Source organism: Bufo gargarizans, chromosome 4 (genome assembly GCF_014858855.1).
Source record: "Bufo gargarizans isolate SCDJY-AF-19 chromosome 4, ASM1485885v1, whole genome shotgun sequence".
NCBI lineage: Eukaryota > Metazoa > Chordata > Amphibia > Anura > Bufonidae > Bufo > Bufo gargarizans.
This window is the reverse complement of record NC_058083.1, coordinates 62,042,099-62,064,124: the sequence shown is the minus strand read 5'-3', so window position 1 is coordinate 62,064,124 and position 22,026 is coordinate 62,042,099. Positions and strand designations below refer to the sequence as shown.

The window sequence follows — 22,026 nt, the reverse complement described above, 5'->3', positions numbered from 1 at the left end:
GCACTCCGCCCCCTGCACTGATCACATGGCAGTGACGTCATCACAGGTCCTTCTTCCGACTGTTGAGCTACGCCCCCTGCACTGATCACATGACAGTGACATCATCATAGGTCTTTCCTGCATAACTTCTTTCCATTGCTGAGCTCCGCCCCCTACACTGATCACATGGTAATCATCTCCACATCCTGCTGCTAAGGTCCGCCCCTCCTAATCACATGACAGTGATGTCAGCCCAGGTCCTTCTCTACCACTTCTCTCCACTGCTGAGCTCCGCCCTCTGCACTGATCACATGACAGTGACATCATCACAGGTGGCTGTGAAGGTTCTCATTTATCCAGGTCATGGTATATATCCGTAAAGAATAAATCAAGGCAACTGGATGTACTGTAGATTTCCTGAAAACGTTTCACTCGTTCTTCCAACGAGCTTTCTCAGAATTGAGAAAGCTTGTTGGAAGAACGAGTGAAACGTTTTCAGGAAATCTACAGTACATCCAGTTGCCTTGATTTATTCTTTACAGATATCATCACAGGTGGTTTCCTTCCACTTCTCTTCATTGTTTAGCTCCGCCCCTTGCACTGATCACATGATAGTGACATCATCATAGGTCTTTCACCACCACTTATACTTTCCACAGCTGAGCTCCGCCCCCTCCATTGATCACATGACAGTGACATCATCCCAGGTCCTTCAGCTCTTGCAGTGCAGCAGATACAGAGCAGGTCCTGGTCGGTAGTCACTGCTGTGGTGTCTGGAGCCTCTTCTTCTCTCTGGTATCAGCCATTTCTCCAGAATCCCCCTTTATCCCCGGTGCTGGGGGCTCTGAGAAGCGGGGTCTCTCCAGGAGCAGTAAGTGCGGTTCTGGATCTCACTAATGCTCTTGTCCCTGGAGGATTTCCAGCCTCTCCTCTCCTCATAAAGGCGCCTGCAGTACTAGAAGCCTCCAGCTCCTCCAGTTCTCTCCTCTTCTCCTGAATGACCACCAAAGATGGACAGGAAGGAGATCAGCAGAAGAATATTAGACTTCACCTTGGAGATCATCTCCCTGCTGAGCGGAGAGGTAAACTTTTCTAGATTTCTCTCCTCTTTATTGTATTCTGTAACAAGTCAGACATCGGGAAGGAGAATCCATCATAGGAAGTGATAGGAAGAGTCCAGGGTCCTGGAGAACGGTCTCCAGACCTGCCAAGTGATGGAGAACCTGAAGATCAGCCACCAGTATGTTCAGTGATGTATCATGAAGACCAATAATCATGTTGTAGGAGCCATGAGAAGGTAAGTAGGCACGTTGTACCCAGGAGGAGAGGAAGCAGAGGAGGAGATGGCCGGAGTGTGGCCTAGAGGGAGGATTTCTACCACTAGTCTGACATCTAGATGATACTGGACTATAACAAGGAGGCCTCCACTACATCTAGAGGAAAGAAGGTTTCTCCACCAACATAGAAGAGGAGTCTTTACTGTAAGAGCAGTGAGACTATGGAGCTCTCTGCCAGAGGAAGGAATCATGGGGAATCTCTAGAAGAGTCCAGAAGGGGCCTGGAGGTCTGGAGGGTAATAATATTCCAGCTTCTAGTGACTAGATTACTGGAGATGGGGCCATGATCCAGGGAGGGATTCTGAGTGTAGATCTTGAGTCAGGAAGGAACTTCTTTCCCTAAGTGTCTCTCTCCATCCACAGGATTACACCATAGTGAAGAAGACATCGGGGGGGACTCCCATCATCCATGAGTCAGGAGGGTGGAGCAGGACCCCCATCACAGAGCCTCCCCCCCTGATACATGAGCAGAAGATCCTAGAACTCACCCACAAGATGATGGAGCTGCTGACTGGAGAGGTGACACTGCTGGGAATGCTGGGAAATTCTCCAGTAACAGCACTGGAGGGGCCTGGGTGATGACGGTGTCATTGTGTTGTCAGGTTCCTGTAAGGTGTCAGGATGTGGCGGTCTATTTCTCCATGGAGGAGTGGGAGTATGTAGAAGGACACCAGGATCTGTACAAGGAGGCCATGATGGAGGCTCCCCGGCCTCTGACATCACCAGGTAAGAGGAGACAAGGTGAGAAGAGGCCGTGCATGCTCGAGTCTCCTCCCCGCACGTTTGTTGGTTTCTGGCATTACAGTGGTTGGCCGGCCGGCTATATAGCACCCGATGACACCGGGTTCGGCACAGTCTTAGTCGGGGCGAGCTGCAGCAGAAGGGGCAGACAGTGTAAGGACAGAAATAGTTTTTTAGACAGGGTTTAGTGTAGAAAGTTGTTAGAGACCCAGAAGTCCCTTTAACCCCTTAAGGACCGGGCTCATTTTCACCTTAAGGACAATTTTTTTAAAATCTGACCAGTGTCACTTTAAGTGCTGATAACTTTAAAACGCTTTGACTTATCCAGGCCATTCTGAGATTGTTTTTTCGTCACATATTGTACTTCATGACACTGGTAAAATAAAGTCCAAAAAATTAATTTTTTTGCATAATAAAATACCTAATTTACCAAACAATTTGGAAAAATTAGCAAATTTCAAAGTTTCAGTTTCTCTACTTCTGTGATACATAGTAGTACCCCAAAAAATTGTGATGACTTTACATTCCCCATATGTCTACTTCATGTTTGGATCATTTGGGGAATGACATTTTATTTTTTGGGGATGTTACAAGGCTTAGAAGTTTAGAAGCAAATCTTGAAATTTTTCAGAAATTTACAAAAACCCAATTTTTGGGGACCACTACAGCTCTGAAGTCACTTTGCGAGGCTTACATAATAGAAACCGCCCAAAAATGACCCCATTCTATAAACTACACCCCTCAAGGTATTCAAAACTGATTTTACAAACTCCGTTAACCCTTTAGGTGTTGCACAAGAGTTATTGGCAAATGGGGATGAAATTTGAGAATTTCATTTTTTTGCCTAATTTTCCATTTTAACCTATTTTTTCCACTAACAAAGCAAGGGTTAACAGCCAAACAAGACTGTATCTTTATTGCCCTGACTCTGCCGTTTACAGAAACACCCCATATGTGGCCGTAAACTACTGTACGGCCACACAGCGGGGCGTAGAGTGAAAGGTGCGCCATATGGTTTTTGGAAGCCAGATTTTGCTGGACAGTTTTTTTGACACCATGTCCCATTTGAAGCCCCCCTGATGCCCCCTAGAGTAGAAACTCCATAAAAGTGACCCCATCTAAGAAACTACACCCCTCAAGGTATTCAAAACTGATTTTACAAACTTTGTTAACCCTTTAGGTGTTGCACAAGATTTAATGGAAAATAGAGATACAATTTCAAAATTTCACTTTTTTGGCAGATTTTCCATTTTAATATTTTTTTTTCCAGTTACAAAGCAAGGGTTAACAGCCAAACAAAACTCATTATTTATGGCCCTGATTCTGTAGTTTACAGAAACACCCCATATGTGGTCGTAAACTGCTGTACGGGCACACGGCAGGGCGCAGAAGGAAAGGAATGCCACATGGTTTTTGGAAGGCAGATTTTGCTGGACTGGTTTTTTGACACCATGTCCCATTTGAAGCCCCCCTGATGCACCCCTAGAGTAGAAACTCCAAAAAAGTGACCCCATTTTAGAAACTACGGAATAGGGTGGCAGTATTGTTGGTACTAGTTTAGGGTACATATGATTTTTGGTTGCTCTATATTACACTTTTTGTGCGGCAAGGTAACAAGAAATAGCTTTTTTGGCACGTTTTTTTTTTGTTATTTACAACATTCATCTGACAGGTTAGATCATGTGGTAATTTTATAGAGCAGGTTGTCACGGACGCGGCGATACCTAATATGTATACAATTTTTTTTATTTATGTAAGTTTTATACAATAACTTCATTTTTAAAACCAAAAAATTGTTTAGTGTCTCCATAGTCTAAGAGCCATAGTTTTTTCAGTTTTTGGGCGATTATCTTGAGTAGGGTCTAATTTTTTGCGGGATGAGATGACAGTTTGATTGGCACTATTTTGGGGTGCATATGACTTTTTGATCGCTTGCTATTACACTTTTTGTGACGTAAGATGGCAAAAAATTTCTTTTTTTACAGTTTTTTTTTTTTTTACGGTGGTCACCTGAGGGGTTAGGTCATGTGATATTTATATAGAGCCGGTCGATACGGACGCGGCAATACCTAATATGTATACTTTATTTTTATTTATGTAGGTTTTACACAATGATTTTATTTTTTAAACAAAAAAAATGATGTTTTAGTGTTTCCATAGTCTAAGAGCCATAGTTTTTTCAGTTTTTGGGCGATTATCTTGAGTAGGGTCTCATTTTTTGCGGGATGAGATGACGGTTTGATTGGTACTATTTTGGCGTACATGCGACTTTTTTGATCACTTTTATTACCTTTTTTGGGAAGTAAGGTGGGCAAAATTTAAATTTTCTCATTGTTTTTATTTTTTTATTTTTATGGCGTTCACTGTGCGGGGAAAGTAACATGACCGTTTTATAGATCAGGTCGTTACGGACGCGGCGATACCTAATATGTGTAGTTTATTTTATTTTTTTAATTTTTATTCAGTGATAAATGTGTTTTTTTTTTATCTTAACTTTTTTCACTTATTTTTTATATTTTTTGACCCAGACCCACTTGGTTCTTGAAGATCCAGTGGGTCTGATGTCTGTATAATACAGTACAGTACACTATATAGGGTTCTGCACTGTATTTTACTTACACTGAACAGATCTATGCTTTCAGCACAGATCTGTTTAGCACCATGGACAGCAGGACGCCTGAGCAGGCGTCCTGTTGCCATGGGAACCTTCCCCGTCTGCCACAACTTCGCGGACGGGGCTTCGGGGGGCTGTCTGGGGGCTCTCTTCCTCTCCCAACGGGGGGCTGCAAAGGCACAGCAGCCCCCCGATCGGAGAGGGAGGGAGCTCCCTCTTACTGTTAACCTTTTCCATACAGCGGTCCGTACGGACCGCTGTATGGAAAGGGTTAAACGGCTGACATCGCATCAACGATGTCAGCCGTTTATACCAGGGTGCCAGCAATGTGCTGGCACCCTGGTATACCCACTGTACACCAACGATTACGCAATGGGAGGCGGGCGGGGGATCGCGATCCCGCCTGCCGCACCGCCCGCCTCCCGCAACGCCCCCACCGCCTGCGACACCCCCCCTGCACCACCCGCCGCCATCAAATCATGCAGGGGTGCAGGGGGGGGGTGTACTATATTGATTTTAGGCACTCTAAAGTTTCTGATCCCCGCGGTTAGGGACCGCGGGGATCAGAAACTGCAAAAAGCGCAGCAAACCGCAGGTCTGAATTGACCTGCGGTTTGCTGCGATCGCCGACACGGGGGGGTCACATGACCCCCCCCTGGCATTTTAACAGGATGCCGGCTGAATGATTTCAGCCGGCATCCTGTTCAAATTAACCCCTGCGGCGCCGGAATGCCGATTTTAAAGTCAGGACGTACCGGTACGTCCTTGGTCCTTAAGGACTCGGGAAATAGGGCGTACCGGTACGTCCTATGTCCTTAAGGGGTTAAGGACGATTGTTTTATCTGCTGCAATGTATATTATTAGCGCCACCTGCAGTAAATTGCCTGTAATTGTTTGGCCGCTGCTGACAGAGACACGACCTCTGCTGCATCTGCTGTGTTACATTTCTGCATCCTAAGTGTCTGTGACATTCAGTGCAGTTGTTTGGCCGCTGCTGACAGAGACATTTCCTGCGCTGCATCTCCTGTATAACGTTACAGAAATCAGACTTGGATGGTCGGAGGCGCTCTAATCCCTGGAGATTATCAGGGAGTATATTATAATATTACAATAAGTTTATTCTAAAACCAAATTCAGACATAAAAGTATACTTTTAAGGAAATAAATAGAGAATTTTCGGTGAATATGTGCGTGTATGGCAGCAGCCTCGGGGAGATACACTCTATCCGGCTCGTGGCGTCCCACGTGGTGTGAAGAAGAGCCGGTTTCTCCTTGGATTGCTCCCCTTGAGTATGCTTGGGTGGGGGTATTGGTGCAGGAACACTCGGCGTGCCCGCTTTCAAATGCCAGAATTAGATTGTATTTCCCTGGGCGGTGTGTCACTGTTTTCTCCTCTTTTCACCAAACGCATTTCAGGACTTACTGTCCCTTCATCAGTGGTCAACAGTAGACCATTGTCCACTCTTCTTATAGTAGATGTTTAATTACAAAAGGGGGTGAAACGTGATCAGGAGGAGGGAATTGGAGGTTCCCAAATATCAGTCCCACAGGTCCTAAAGTCATTGGATATCCTCTCGCATGGGTTTTTTCTTTCTTTCCATATACTTTCTCCTCCGTATCAAAAAATTCTATATAGTCTCCAGGGCTCAAAACTTGATAACAAACCAGGTCTAAAAATAAATGAAAACCAAGAAGCAATAAACAAAAATTAAAACGCTGTTGCGTTATCAAAGCGTCTTTTTATAAAAAATGCAGGAAAGACTGAATAAATATATATATAAAATCAATTCTAGCATATGTCTCTATAAATGGGATCCGTTCATTACTATATCAGCAGGTCTACTCCCAACTCAAAAGATCATTCATAACTTGGAGGAGATGGGATGGGAGTATATAAAAAAAAATATTTGTATAAAAAAAAAAATATTATGAGAATATGTGTCATGCATTTAGTTATTTATCTTGCCGTCAATGTTACTATACAGGAGAGTATATACAATGTTGTCAAGATGCAGATTATAAACACTAGAGCAGGTTTACCATGTTACTCTACTAAAACCCTGGAAAGAGATGGAGACCTGTACAGAAGACAGCCCGCGGTCGGGTTTTCTAGGAGAAGAGGTATCGGCCCCTCTGTCTGATGCAAGGAAAGTGGTTGTCATAGTAAAAATTGCTGACAGCCTCTCCTCTAAACAGGCTCAGGAGGCCAGGGAGTTCGTCAGCAGGAACACTGATCGGTTCTCGGACCTCCCTGGACGCACTTCCACAATCCAGCATGACATTGTCACTGAGCCTCAGGCAAAAGTCCGGTTGAAACCGTACCGGAGGAAGTGCAGCTGATGACGTCATCGAGGAGTCTACTGGGCCAGTCCTATGGTCTTAATACCCAAACCAGATGGGACGTTGCGGTTCTGTAACGATTTTCGTAAACTTAACGAGGTTTCCAAATTCGATGCGTATCCAATGCCTCATCGAGAGGTTAGGACAAGACGGTATTTTTCTGTTTTGGACCTCATGAAAGGGTACTGGCAGGTTCCTTAAAGGGAACCTGTCACCTCAAAGCTGCATCTACACCCGCCAGCAGTACCTCGTAGTAGCCCACACCCTGTAATAATCATATGTTTCACCCTTTTGTCCAATGCTACGTAAGTTCTGAAAAATGCGGTTTTATTCTCCATCAGCGCTATAGTGCCGGCCAGCTTAAAGTCAAGGTAACCACGCCCCTTAACCGCCCCCTCTTGCCGGAGGGTGATAGCCTGCAGTGCGGCCGCGATTCCCCAAGTCTCGCGCATGCGCAGTGCGCTCTGTAGTTCTGCCGCTGTTAGCCAGTTTTCAGCGGCGCAATGTGCATGCACGAGACTTGGGGAATCGCGGCCGCACTGCAGTCTGTCACTCTCATGCAAGAGGGGACGGTTAAGGGATGTGGTTACCTTGACTTTGCCGGCACTATAGCGCTGATGGAGAATAAAACCGCATTTTTTTTAACTTACGCATCGGACAACAGGATGAAACATGATTATTAACAGGCTGCGGGCTGCTACGAGGTACTGCTGGCGGGTGTACATGCATTTTTGAGGTGACAGGTTCCCTTTAATGGAGGCTGCCAAGCAGAAAACTGTCTTCATCACGCCTGAGGGGCTGTATCAGTATAAGGTCTTACCCTTTGGTCTGCATGGCGCCCCCGCCACTTTTCAGCGACTAATGGACATTGTGCTTCGTCCACATACGCTTCGGCTTACCTGGACGATATTATCATCCACAGTACCGACTGGAAAAGTCACCTAGCCAAAGTGCAGGCTGTAGTGGACTCCCTTCGGAAAGCTGGCCTAACTGCTAACCCCAAAAAATATGCTATAGGGTTAGAAGAGACTAAATACCTGGGGTATGTCATTGGGCGCGGAGTCATCAAACCCCAAGTGAACAAAATAGAGGCGATATGGAATTGGCCCCGACCTGTCACCTCTAGGCAAATAAAGTCGTTCCTGGGAATGGTGGGCTATTACATGAGCTTTGTCCCCCATTTTGCCACTTTAGCAGCTCCATTGACTGGACTCTTGAAGGGACACAAGTCAGTGATGGTTCGCTGGGATGATTGGTTGGAAGAGGCTTTCTCAGCTTTGAAGTCGGCTCTGTGCGGGTCCCCGATTTTGGTGACGCCCGACTTCAATAGGGAGTTTATAGTACAGACCGATACCTCCGAAGTAGGCCTCGGTGCTGTACTGTCTCAGGAAGTCAACTGGGAGGAGCATCCCATTGTCTTCCTCAGCCGTAAGCTCACCCCAGCCGAGACCCAGTATAGTATAGTGGAGAGAGAGTGCCTGGCTATCAAGTGGGCACTAGAATCTCTCCACTATTATTTATTGGGGAGAAAATTCGGCCTGGTTACCGACCACTCCCCTCTTAAGTGGATGAGCCAGGCCAAGGACAGAAATGCCCAAGTCACCAGATAGTTTCTCTCCCTACAAAACTAAGTTTTCAGTGGAACACAGGGCAGGATGGATACAGGGAAACGCGGATGCCCTGTCTCGGGTAAACTGTCTGGGGTGTGTTCACCCCCTCAGGTTTGAACAAAGGGGCAAGAGGGGTATGTGACACAGTGAGGGGTATAGTCTGGGAAAGCAGGTATTTATCTCCCAGCGTGTGCTGCTGGGCTGATTTGCAGCCAGGTGGGGTCAAATACCGGACTGGATTTTAATTGCTGGTCCGGTTTTGGCAGCACCTGGCTGTCCTTAAAGAGGCAGCTGGGCTCAGCAACAGGATCCATGTGTTGGGATGTGAGGTTTTGTGCCAGACTGGAGGGCTGAGACCCGTGTGCAGGGGAAACAGGCCCCCTAAAGCCTGCTGTAGACTGCTGGAGGCAGAACTGACAACAAGGTGACTTGTGCAATATGAACTTTCCATTGTGTGTGAAGTAACACCAAAGACTGCAAAGTGACATGTTGTTGTGTGCAACTGCCGAAGTGTGAATAAACACTGACGTTTGAGTTAAGAACTTGCATTTTGCCTCTGTGCTGCGTCCACTTACCCTATCTACCAGAGCGAAACCCCACAGGTCATTTAAAAGTGAGAAGATGAGACGAGTGAAGTGAAGTAGACTTCTTTGGTCATTTGAATGGCAGAGTTATAGAGTTTAAAGGCTATGGACATCTTTGGGACAATTTTTTTTATGATTTCATTTTACTCGTTTTGGACTAAAATCTCTTTTTCAATTGGTCTTTATTCAAAATTTTCAGACACTTTAGTGATGTAGGGGTTACATTTTTGGAGAAGATCTGCAGATAGCCGTGATTTCCATCAGAAGCATTCGGCACACCTGGAGCTCCTCTGAAGAAAACCTGTTCCAGGCGTGTGCCAAGGTTTCCGCGGTCTGTGTTGGGAAGGTCAGAGGGTAATGGGCGCTGTAGGGCAGGGGTGTCAAACACATTATCACCGAGGACTAGATCAGCAGTATGATTGCCTTCAAAAGGCCGGCTTCTGGAAGTCAGGCATCGGAGTCTGCAGTGCAGTCCTATGTAACATCACAGATAACAGTGATAACCCAGAGTACAGATAATGTAGTAGATGTCACCTGCAGTCCTATGTAACATCACAGATAACACAGTGATAGCTCTCTGAGTACAGATAATGTAGTAGATGTCACCTGCAGTCCTATGTAACCCCACAGATAACACTGTACTGGGTACATACTCGGTGTTGAAGTTAGGTGCAGTCCTTTGGAGTACTGGAATACTGGGGACAGGCTGAGCAGACTAGTGTACCCGTACTTACCTTAAAGTTCACCTACACAGAGTCCAGACCACATCACCAGAGATATACCGGGCACAGGCTGCACCCATGCCAGGGGCGTCACCTAGCCAGGCAGAGGGAGGCCGCTCCCTCCTTCCCCCCTAAGGCCTCGGCGGACTGCGTAACACAGAAGGTCTTGTCATGTGCAGCCCTGATGTTTAAAGGGACTGCCGCTGGGTATAGCCAATCATTACTTATGGTGTCAGGTCCCTGTCTTTTGACAACCTTGCACAGGCCACATAAAATTAGGTGGTGGGCCAGATTCGGGCTTTGGGTCTGACACGTGCTGTAGGGTGTCCTGCGAGTTGATGCCAAATATGTTTCTGTATGTGTGAACGGTAGGAAAGTGATGAGAAGAGTGAGAGGCCTTTATAGTAAAGGAAGGAAGATTGTGGTCAGAAAGCAGGAAGGGGCAGTTAGTAAAGTCAGAGCTGAGAAGAAGACCACATCAAGAGTATTGCCGTCTGTGTGTGTGGCAGAGGAAGTAAATTGTGAGAGGCCAAGAGAGGAGGTTATAGAAAGAAAGAGGCCGAAGAGGAGATCGGATCATTACCGGGGATGTTAAAATCATCCAGAATAAGAGCTGATGATTCGCCTGATACAAAATGAGGCTGCCAAGAAGCAAAGTGATCCAGGAACTGGTGGGCCGAACCTAGGGGATGATGGACAACAGCAACTGAAGGGGGAATGCTCAGAAGAGTCTGATGGTGTGAACCTCATAAGAGAGGAATGTGAGAGAGGGAACAGGGGGAATGACCTGAAATGTCCACTGTGGAGAAAGTAGTGTGCCGACTCCACCACCATGCCATGTGTGCAATAACATGAAATGTCGGAGCTTCACATTAGATCCCTACCCGAATACACTCAAACGAACACTGCACCAAGAAGGAGTTGTTGGAATGGAATGAAGCTTCCTCTGTGTGACTGTAAGGATGATAAATGTAAGAAATTACAATATTGGAGAAAAGGAGATTATTGGAAAAAACTGTACAAATACAAGAAAGCTCTAGGACCTGTGAGGAAGTGACAGGCCTCTTATATGAGGGAAGATATATGTCTCCTAAAATGGTGAAGGGAACTTATTAGAGGAGATATGTGCTTGTGCAGGAGAATCGGCTGCGTGTCTTGTCACTTTAGAAGTACTAATCCCAGGAACTGGCATCAAAACTCGAATTTGAGGCTGGAAAAACCACTGTAGGGGGTCAAGCATGGAAGTTAACTCTGCAGGAGTCTTACTTTCTGTAGAGAATGGCAGTTCGAGCAACCGATCCGCTTATCTTGGTTGCCTCGGAACAGGTTCCTGCAGACATTTCTTGAGCATGTTGTGGTGTACTCGCTGAGTACCTTTATCTTCTTTCCGGATGTCGTAGACTTCCGGTGAGGGGACAGCCATGACTGTATATGTTTCGCTTTCCCAGTGACTATCCAGCCTGCTTACTGGGTGATTGTTTCTGAGCCAAACCTTGTCTGTTTGCAAGGGCTCAGCATGTGCATGTTGATCAAAGTTGTTTTTGTTGGGCCTTCTCTATTTTAGAGTCTACTATCTCTCTGGCATCCTCTAGGCGCTTTCGATGCTCTTTGACCCACTCAGATTGGGGAAGGAGTGGTTCTGAGTCCTGCACAGGGATATCAATGGCAAGGTCTGCAGGTAAACGGCCCTGTCTTCCAAACATGAGGTAGTATGGTGAAGCAGTGAGTGGTATTATTGTACAGGTACACTAATTCAGGGAGAAGCAAAGGCCACTCTGCTCTCTTGTGAGGTGGTACGGCTTTGAGCATATTGATCAGGGTTCGATTCATCTTCTCGCACAGCCCATGCAGTGGTCCTCAGTTTTTTGCAGGTCTACAAGTCACAAAGTTCATAGACCAACTGAGACTCGAATGCGGATCCTTGGTCAGTGAGTATCTTCTCAGGACACCCATATAGCATAATGAAGCTTTTCCACAAAGCAGCTGCTGTAATTTTGGCTGTTAAGTCCTTCACAGGTAAAGCCACAACGAACTTGGTGTAGTGGTCTATGATCGTCATAGCATAGGTGTATCCAGATCTGCTGGGTTCCAGTTTCACGTGGTCTATAGCCACAATTTCCAGAGGACTTTTATTCACTATTGGACGAAGGGGGCTCGCTGATCATGTCTTTCTCTTCTGGCCACAGCACAAGTGGGACACTCCCGGCACCAGGCTTCAATATCACTTTTCATACCAGTCCTTTTTTGGGTTCCAAAGTGACCAGACCTCTTATGGTACATATCCATGACCATCCTGGCATCTCTTAGGGGCACCACTATCCGGTGGAGGCGCTCATATGTAACTGGATTAAGCGTTCTCCGGATGAGTAGATCTCGCTGTATGAAGAGCATTCTGCGTTGTCGCCAGAGGCAAAATAGTTCTGAGTCAGCTCTCCGCTGCCAGATTCTTTCCGGTACGTGCCCACTGGAAAAGTAATCCAACGGTTCTCCGATAACTCTGCTCTCTACTTGTAGTTGGAGCCAGAGCTCTTTCTCAACTGGAGGTGAGGGACCACAGGTCTTTGGAGCACTAGGGGCTTGGAGACTTGGTGCTTGGTGCATAGAGCTTCCTGCCAGGCAAATCGGGAGTAGAATATTGGCATTTCCACATCTTCCCACTGATTATCTTAGGAAATTAGTTCATTCTGGGCAGGTAGCCTGGATAGGGCGTCAGCATTGTCATTAGCTTTGCCCGTCTGGTACTTAATGGTAAAGTCAAAATTTGCCAGTCTAGAGGCCCATCTTTGTTCTAGATCTTACAGACGTGCAGTGTTCAAGTGAGCCAGTAGATTATTATTAGTGTAGACAGTGAAAAGTGCGACCGCTAGATAATCTTTGAACTTCTCAGTTACAGCCCAGAACCAAGGCCAGAAATTTCAGTTTGAAGGAGCTATAATTGTGGTCATTCCGCTCTGGTTCTCGTAAAGATCTACTGGCATAAGCGATGACTCTTTTGATTTCGGCTTGTGTCTGAGATCGTACGGCTCCTAAACCTTTCTTACTTGCCTCTGTATAGAGACAGAATAGTAGGCTATAGTCAGGCTAGCCCAAGACTGGTGGCTCTGTGAGTTTTTCTTTAAGCAGTTGGAAAGCGGTCTCTTGCTTATCATTGCATTTACTGATATTTTAGCATTCTGACTGCCTTTGGGATGACCCTTCAAAAACTCCTGGATAGGCTCCGCAACTTGAGTGAAGTGGGGAATAAATCTCTGGTAATAACTTGCGAATGCAAGAATGCTCTTGACCTCCTTGAGTTTTGTACTGCTGCTATCTTATCAGGTTCCGGTTTTATGCCTTCTGCGCTCACAACATGTCCCAGATATTTCATTTGGGGTTTCAGCAAGTGACACTTTGAAGGTTTGACCTCCAATCCATATTGAGTCTGGAATACATCTGCCATGTGCTGTAAATGCTCTTCCTAGATCTTGGAGTAGACGATCACATCATCCAAGTACAGCAATACGGATTCAAAGTTTTTGTGTCCAAGGCATCTTTCCATGAGTCTCTGAAATGTCCCAGGGGCATTACACAGACCAAATGGCATGTTGTTGAACTCGAACAGACTCATTAGGGTGGTGAAAGTGTTTTTTTCTTTATCCTCTGGTGCCATGGAGACTTGCCAGTAGCCACTGGTTAGATCCAAGGTTGAGAAATAGGCAGTAGATCCCAGGACTGCAAGAGAACCTCAATTCGTGGCAAAGGGTACGCATCCTTGTGCGTTATGTTGTTAATTTTGCAATAATCCACGCAGAAACTGATTGTTCCGTCCTTCTTCTTTACCAGGACCAAAGGGACAGCCCTGGCTGACATTAGCTGTCTTCATGTCCTGAACCATCTTCTTCATCTGCTGGTATAGAGCTGGAAGCATGGGCCTATATCTTTCTTTAATTGGATTGTGAGTGCCAGTTGGAATAGTGTGCTTTATCAAGCTGGTTTGACCATAGTCCAAGGGTTGTTTGCTGAAGACATGGTGGTGCTCCTTGGCTAAATCCAACACACCTTTGAGTTGTTCTGCAGAGGTGGTGGCATCTCCAATGTGTAGTTCGGCCCACCAAGGCTGCTCAGGCGGATCTTTGGCTACTTCTGCTGTTTAAAGCACTTGTTGTGCAGCAGCAGTAGGTGAATCCAGGACGTCTTGTAGACGGACATGATGTAGACTCGCCACTGGATAATATTTCTTCAATACTGCAGCTTCATCACTTAGATTGACCAAGCATATGGGTACCCTTCCACGCGATACAGTGACTAAGCTCCTGGTGACTCGGACAAGAGGGTGATCTTGTAATTGTAGGGGCTCCACGAGGGCCTGGTAATCCTGGCCTTGGATCCCGATGCAAGCTCGGCACCAAATCAGGGTCTCTGCTCCAGTTTGAAGTCTAATAGGTTGAGCATCTTGGATGCGAATGCGGCAGATTTCTCCCCATTGATTACTGAGTCTTTGTTGAGCAGTTAACACTTGCATAATCTGGTGTATGACACGCTGAGTCACACTGGGTGCAGTTAGTAGAGTTTTCTGCAAGGCTTCTTGCACCTCAGTGTAACAGTTCCCGATTGCATCCATCCCAAGGACAACAGGTTCTTCGTCATAGTCTGTTACTTGAATCACAACTACTCCCTGGTGTAGGAGTTCGGTATCTTCGATCTGTAAGGTGGGTTCTGTTAGGGATATAAATCTTTATATAAAAGAAAGGATCAAAGGAAAATTTTCAAAGGGAATTGATCCTAGAGGTAAAACACCTCAAAAAGAGTTTGTCGTTAATTTAATTGTATTGTGCAATCAGTAAAACATGGTGCAAGCGTCTATGCAAAAATATAAATGATTTATTATACAATAAAAGCTTAATCAATATAAAATTCAATAATATGCAATAACACGCAGTAATATGTAGTGCCCTATATTCGCCACTGGATGGCTCTAACACAAATACCATCGTTACCTATTACCTCTTAAACGTAAAATGTAATACAACCGTCTCGACCACAATTGTGAGATATACTATCAGTTGACATAGTAAACGCAATAGTGATTAGGGTAGATACGAACCCTTGCTCTGCTCAAACTATGACCAATCTCGGATATCGGGTAGTATTGCGACACAACTTATAAATTATGAGGCCTTATATCAATATTAGATCTTTTATTCAGTAATATGCATATTTACTGAATGGTGATAATATTGATGTAGCACTTTTAACATCACACATCCACACTAAAGTGGGGAGTTACTAAATATAAGGCCAATTAATTCAATCAATACTACACATAATAAAGTTATACGTTAAGCTCTAACGTCCATTCTGATCATTGGGATTTTTCTCCTCGAGTCTCTACTTTCTTTCTTGTGTGTGGTTTATTATCAAAAACTTATCAGTTAGGCACACCTTCCCAACTTGGAGTTTTCCAATCATTGTCGGTTAGGCGTGTACATATGATAATGACTGTGATGTCACTGTATCCCCCAGAATGCATTTCTGCTGTTGGTGTAATGTTACTTAATTATACCTAGGTGGCACTATTGCATGAGCCATTAGCATCATTACCAGTAAGGGTTAAATGACCAGGTCTGATTTCATCTTACATTCCACAAACATAACATATGGAATCCTAAATCAGAGCTAAAGGGATAAACTTTGACACATATACCGATTAAAGCATAGACATTCAGGTACCAATTTAGACATCTCCTAAACTATTAAATTTATGATATCGATAAGAATATAATAGACCTTGTACTATCACAGACGTGTGTCTACTTTGTCACTTCAACGGGTGATTGATTTTTAGTTAGGATAACATCGCTTTCCCTGAACGGAGACTCATTAACAAAGTCTATACTTCAAATTCTTCTCATCATACTTTAGGATTACATGCGTTCCTAGTGAGAAATATATAAGATAATAGATGCATTGACGTCCTTCATAATATTTAACAATAAAAAACAATACATATGTCCTATTGATTATGTTATAGAAAAAAAAAAAAACTAAGGTTCATTATATGCGTATACAGACACCACAGATTTTCTGCTTCACCAATAGACATCAACTCTCGGGGTAATTAGTACCAAATACGTCTAGAGAATATCCTTATCTCAGTCATAAATCTATAAGGAGACAAGAATGACTCTTCTTAGACTGGTACATCTATAGAGAAGAAACCTTAGGAACAGTGTCCTTTGCATAAACCTAATTCGGCCAACTATTGATATTTAGATATAAATGTTATATACCTATGAAAGAGCACAACAGTTCCCAATATCCTAAGATGGGAACCGTTTGGCCATCAGTAGTTCTGATATGGATCCAGAATGTTGGGGGTTGTGTTAACTGGGCTCCCCTCTGACAGATTTAAAATGCGGATTGACGGATGGTAGTAACTTGAGATACAGTGTCAATCAGAGCAGAAAACGTTACTCCGTTGATGCTAACTTCAATCACAGGGCGGCCTCCCACATATCTAAGCATGAAGGCTGAATCTTCGGGACCTAGTATTCTTCCTCCTGAGGGGCGGTCCTTGGCCTCAGGGGATAGTCGTTTAACTGCCAGCAATTCTCTTCGGCGTGAGCATGTTTTAGACAATACCGGCATTTGCGTTTTCTGGGGTTTTGATACCCAGGGTCCGACCACCTAGCGGTCGGCTGACCATTATATTCCCGTGGACCGGTTGGAGGACGTTCTCTTGGCGCAGTAGTCTCTTTCTCAGCATTGGGTCGCTGTTCCAGTCGCTCTAGCTGCTTCCTCATATATTCCATATTCTCAGCTAGGTAGGAGACTTTGGCCATCAGGGCTGCCACAGCATCTCGGACAGGTGCCTGGGCCCCACACTTCGCTATCTGGCCATGGACAGCGGGTCGCAGGACGGGGCAGACCTTCTTATCTTCAGGAGGTTAAGAGTGGTGATTTTCTCCCAGGATGCCAATAGCGAGCTCCTTAAAATCTAGGGATGGGATATCCGGGTGCTGAACCGACAGCATCTTTAGCTGACATTTGAGAGGTTAGTCAGAGCACCTTCGATAAACTGCTCTCTGAGGGTCTGATCTTGTCCCTCAGCTTCATGGGGAGCTAAGTGGATAACTGCCCGCAACACTTCTTTCAGGGATAGGGCAAAGTCTCTTAGTGACTCCGTGGACTGCTCTTTTCCAAAGGAACGCATCTTCAGTTCCGAGGCGGTCCTAGTGTCAAAGGCGGTACTGAGTCGGTCTAGGATCTGCTTAGCTGTTTTTTGCTCTAAACGGGGCCAGGACTTGACCTCCTGGAGCGCAGCTCCCTATAGTTGGCCGATCAGGATTTCCACTTTCTGGTCCTGAGATACTGGATATAGCTTAAACGTAGCCAACATTTTATCACGGAATGTGGAAGCTAGGGTGCTCCAAAGCAATATGGCATAGTAAGAGGCATGATGCATGCAGCTGCCGCTGTTGGATCACTGCAGTCCAACTGGGTGTTGTCTTTGCTGTCCGACATGGCTTTTGGTATCCTGTACTAGACTAGAGGGGTCAACGTAGGCTAAACAGCAATGTAAGTGCGTGTTACTGCGACTGCGCAATTTTGTGGAGTATAATGCTCGGGCAGGAGGATACCAGTCCTAAACAGTCTTTAATAGCGGTATTTTCCCCAGTAGTACTCACTCAGATCTTCAGTCGCGGGTTCTCTGGATCCGGTGGAGAGAGAACCGCATTTGCCCTTTTCCAAGATTGCCGCACGCTTCACTTCCTGTAAGAGCGCTGTCGACTTCCTCTGTCCTCCCTGATGCTGGCGTGAACTAGAGGCTAGGGAGAGGCTTTGGAGGTGGAGCTGCCACTTCCCTTCTCTTTGCCGTGCGATCGCTCCCTGTGGGCAAGGCTGGGTTTTTCCGCTGTGGAGGGGGCGTTTCTTCAGTTTTCCCGCTTCTGGACTGGTAGAGGAAGCTGCGCGTCACCATTAAAGATGGTGGATTAACCCTTCGGACAGTTTTGTGCACACTTTTAATGGGACTTTTGTAATCCTGTAGGCTAGATAATTGTATGGCACAGTTTAGTATAGTTCAAATCCTGTTTGTGACGCCATTTGTGACGTCCGGCCCCAGCCTTGAGATCCCTTTAAGGTGTTATGACCAACAGGTGTATAAACAGTTTGTCATGACACCAGATGCGGTAAAGCAGTAGGAGCGGAAGGCTCTCTTTTAAGATGTGTTGTTGGTGGGACACCCAGTGCAGGATTGCCAGAGTGGTGTAGTGCAGCCTACAATGTCTCTGCATATGTTGGATGCACGTGTCACGGTGCTCCCAACTGGAATATCCCTGAGATCCCACACGTAGCTGTCCAAAGCAGAGCAAGGTGTAGTTGAACTTGGATGATGGGGGAATGAATTGAGTCCAGACTTGAGTATAGAGTTTAAACACAGTTTTACTTGTCTTTAAAACAGTTTCTGGTTCCTTCCTGATTCCCAGCAGGTATTGGAAAACTTTGGCAGGCTGGTAAACACTCTCGGCGCTGCTACATCTGTTGCTATCTCTCTCTTTGCTGTACTTTAGGTTTGCAAGGTTAAACAGAAATCCTTTCTCTTACTTTCTGCTGTATGCATATGCTGGCTAAAGTCCTCAGATTTCTCTTTGCTTGTAACTTATCTTTGTAAGGTCTCTGGTGTACTCCAAGGAATCTTTTGCTGGCTTTAGGCGATGCTCACCCTGCAGGGGCGAGTCTTTCACCACACAACCTCCCTCATGCAGCGGGTGATTCACTCTGACCTCTATCTAACTTCCTGCCCTCACTGGGGAGGCATAGAGACTGGATTCTAGTTCCACTCTCTGCTAGTGTAGCACTGCCAAGCTTTGCTGCCACCAGCTGGTAAACCAAGCACATTACATGAACATAATCAGATAGTATACCAGGAGATGCACAATGTGGAGGACCTGGAATAAATGCATTAAAATGACCTTGTTAGTGCATATACAGACAGAAGCAGGGAGTGGGCGTTGTAATGCCACTCGGAGGTGTTACATATGGCAGTACAGAGATATTACAGTATCGGTAATATGGCAGCACAGAGATATTACATCACTGGTAATATTGCAGCACAGAGATATTACAGCACTGGTAATATGGCAGCACAGAGATATTACACAGTAACACACACCTAGTGGCCATATTGGTGGTCACCCAACTTTCCCAGTAAGAGATGGTCAGTCTTAGTATCAACAAATCCTCTGTGAATATATCATGAGAGCTATGGCAGTACGGATCCATATGATATTGGCTCGGGAGGATTGAACCCGGGAGCCACTGTCACTGTTGTCATCTACAGCCAAACCTCCACGTGTAGAGCAAATCTCCATACATGTGGTCTCCTCCATCACTGAAAGGAGCGCCATTCCAGTCACCTCCACCTTCAGCAATCACAGGCCCTGTGTTATTAGCAGCCACACTACAGAGCTCTAGTGACCCCCTGTCTCCGGAGGACACCGGCTCCTGTAGTCCTGCTCCGAATAAACCTGTTGATACACAGGAGCTTGCATCCAACATTCATCTTATCTGCCGGTCACTGGAAATATTTCCTCCTCACTCATGCTGTGGGGGGTGAATTACTTTCCATGATACTGGGCAAATCCTTATTCTTGCTCCCTAGAAATGGTGATTTATGGAATTAGTTCAGTTCATCTCCCAACCAGATTTGGATCTAGGTTTTCTCCACCAGACGACCGATCTAAATCCATCAATGTCCAAGTGTCTTCCACCTGCTGTAAAGAATGAAAGCCGAGTCTCTGGAAGAAAGAGCCGTTCACAGCCTGGAATTCTATGTTCTTTATTACTGGATTAGTCTACATGCACACGACCGTATGTGTTTTGCGGTCTGCAAATTGCTGACATCCGTATCCCATCCGTTTTTTTTTGCGGATCCATTGTAACAATGCCTAAAACGGACAAGAATCGGACATGTTATATTTTTTTGCAGGGCTACGGAACGGACATACAAATGCGGCTAGGACATTTTTTGTGGACCCATTGAAATGAATGGATCTGCATCCTATCCGCAAAAAAAACTGATCCGACACGGAAACAAACAACGTTCGTGTGCATGTAGCCTTAGTTTGAGGAGAAAGTTGTTGAGGAGCAGAACATTGTTATTTAGACCCTGATCACTAAACCTAGAAGTGAAGGAGCTGAGAGAAGAGTCTGATCTATAGACAGATCTACAGGAGGCCATGTATTCAGTCACTGTGTGCTTGTGTCTCCACAGGTGGATCCAGGAGGAGAAGTCCCCCCGAGAGATGTCCCCGTCCTCTGTATTCCCAGGACTGTCCAGAGGAGAAGCTCCCAGAGAACCATCAGGTAGATGGAGCTGAAGTCTTCTCAGAATCTGACCAGAAAGGGATTGAACCAAAGATTATTTCACATTTCTCTTCTTTAGGATGAAAATCCGATGTATATTAAGGTTGAGGTTAAAGATGAACCAGAAGAGGAGACTGATTTATGGGGCGATCAGCAGTGTAAGGAGGGGGGCTGTCATTTGTCAACTGGATACTACTCTCCTCATCACATGTAATAATCTCTCCTGTCCCTGTGTGTTTCCTACAGATGGACTCATAGAAGGAAATCCCCCCGAGAGATGTCCCCGTCCTCTGTATTCCCAGCACTGTCCAGAGGAGAAGCTCCCAGAGAACCATCAGGTAGATGGAGCTGAGCCCTATACACATCTATATAGGGGGGTCCTGCAGTCATAGAGGGGTCATAGATTGTGGGGGTCTCTTATGTGGATCTGTTAGATTTCCCACCTGTCTGCTGTATTGTCCTGAATTGTTACAGATGACAAATCAGGGGGAAGATGTGACCGATATTAAAGTGGAGGATGAAGAAGAGCGGATAATGGGCGATCCCCCGTGTAAGAGTGAGGTGGAGGAGGACATTCCAGTCCATGTGACCACAGGTATGGAATCATGAATGGAGGAAGGGAATTGGGGGGTTTCTTCATGTGAGGCTCCACCTTAGATCTCCAGTGAAGTAAGCTGAGGCCGCTCCATACGCTGTGGGTCCTGGGTGTGTTTTACAGTGGAGTCCTGTTAAAACCCTGCGATCCCACAGTCGCTAGAGACCACAGCATCTAAGAATATTTACTGAACTCATGGGGGACAACAGGATTATTTGTGAGGGTATGGTGAAATCTGTATGTGTTACATGTGGATTTGCCGTAGATTTCGCTCTTTACATTTCCACAGAGTTGATAGGCTGCAGATGTAAATCCGAACTGCAGGTCAATTTACGCTCAGATTTGTTTTTTTTGCAGCATAAGATAAGATTTCTCAAAATGTCCTCCATTTTGCTGGTACTGTAGAATGCTGAGGATTTGCTGCCCCTACATCCACAGTGTATATGCGATCTGTGAGCCTACCCTTACTATTTCACATGGGGGATTAGCATGTGGTCACAGAGTCTCTCTATTAGGACACAGTCTTGGTGTAAATTCACAGTGACCAGGATTTTTTAGTCGCCAAATTTAAAATGCATATAATTATAATTTAAAAAAGGACTTAGTGGAGAAGATTAATCGCAGGTGACAGCAGTGAGCCAGCACTGCATCTAGGAGAATACAGCTCCACCTACTTCTTACATCCGGCAACATCTGAGGACCAGGTGACTAAAAATGAAGAATTGCGTGGTTACGGCGTTCACCGCAGCGGAGATATTTTTTCATATTTTAATAGTTCACACTTTTTCAGGTGTGGCGATATTTAATATGTTTATTTTTTATTGTCTGTAAGTTTTAGATGTAAAATTGGGCGATTTAAACTTTTAGTATTTTGGTGTTTTAAATTTTTTTATTTTTTTAACTATTAGCCCCCTTAGGGGCTAGAACCCCTGTCCTATTCACCGTTATAGAGCTCCTTTAGGGTGAATAGGACCTCATACTCTCTCTGCTGCCCCGGGCTTTGTGCACACAGCAGGCAGCTTACCATGGACGCCTTCAGTAGCGTCCTGGCTGCTATGGTAACCGATTGGAGCCCCAGCAGTGTATATCTGCCACTGCCACCATTGAAGAGGACTGGAGGGGACCCTGTGGCCACTGCCACCAATGAATATAACAAT

The 22,026-nt window shown here is 45.5% G+C and overlaps 1 protein-coding gene and 1 long non-coding RNA gene across 2 annotated transcripts in view; both read left to right on the top strand.

The window, feature by feature from the left end:
* The window catches only part of LOC122935208 (zinc finger protein 397-like), a 1,371,324-nt gene that overhangs the window by 1,033,009 nt on the left and 316,289 nt on the right, over positions 1-22,026 (top strand). The gene's annotated exons all lie outside the window — the stretch shown is intronic.
* Positions 1,807-20,574, top strand: LOC122933939. Its single transcript, XR_006388604.1, has 3 exons — positions 1,807-1,835; positions 1,919-2,042; positions 20,521-20,574. It is a non-coding gene; the product is annotated as an uncharacterized LOC122933939 (long non-coding RNA).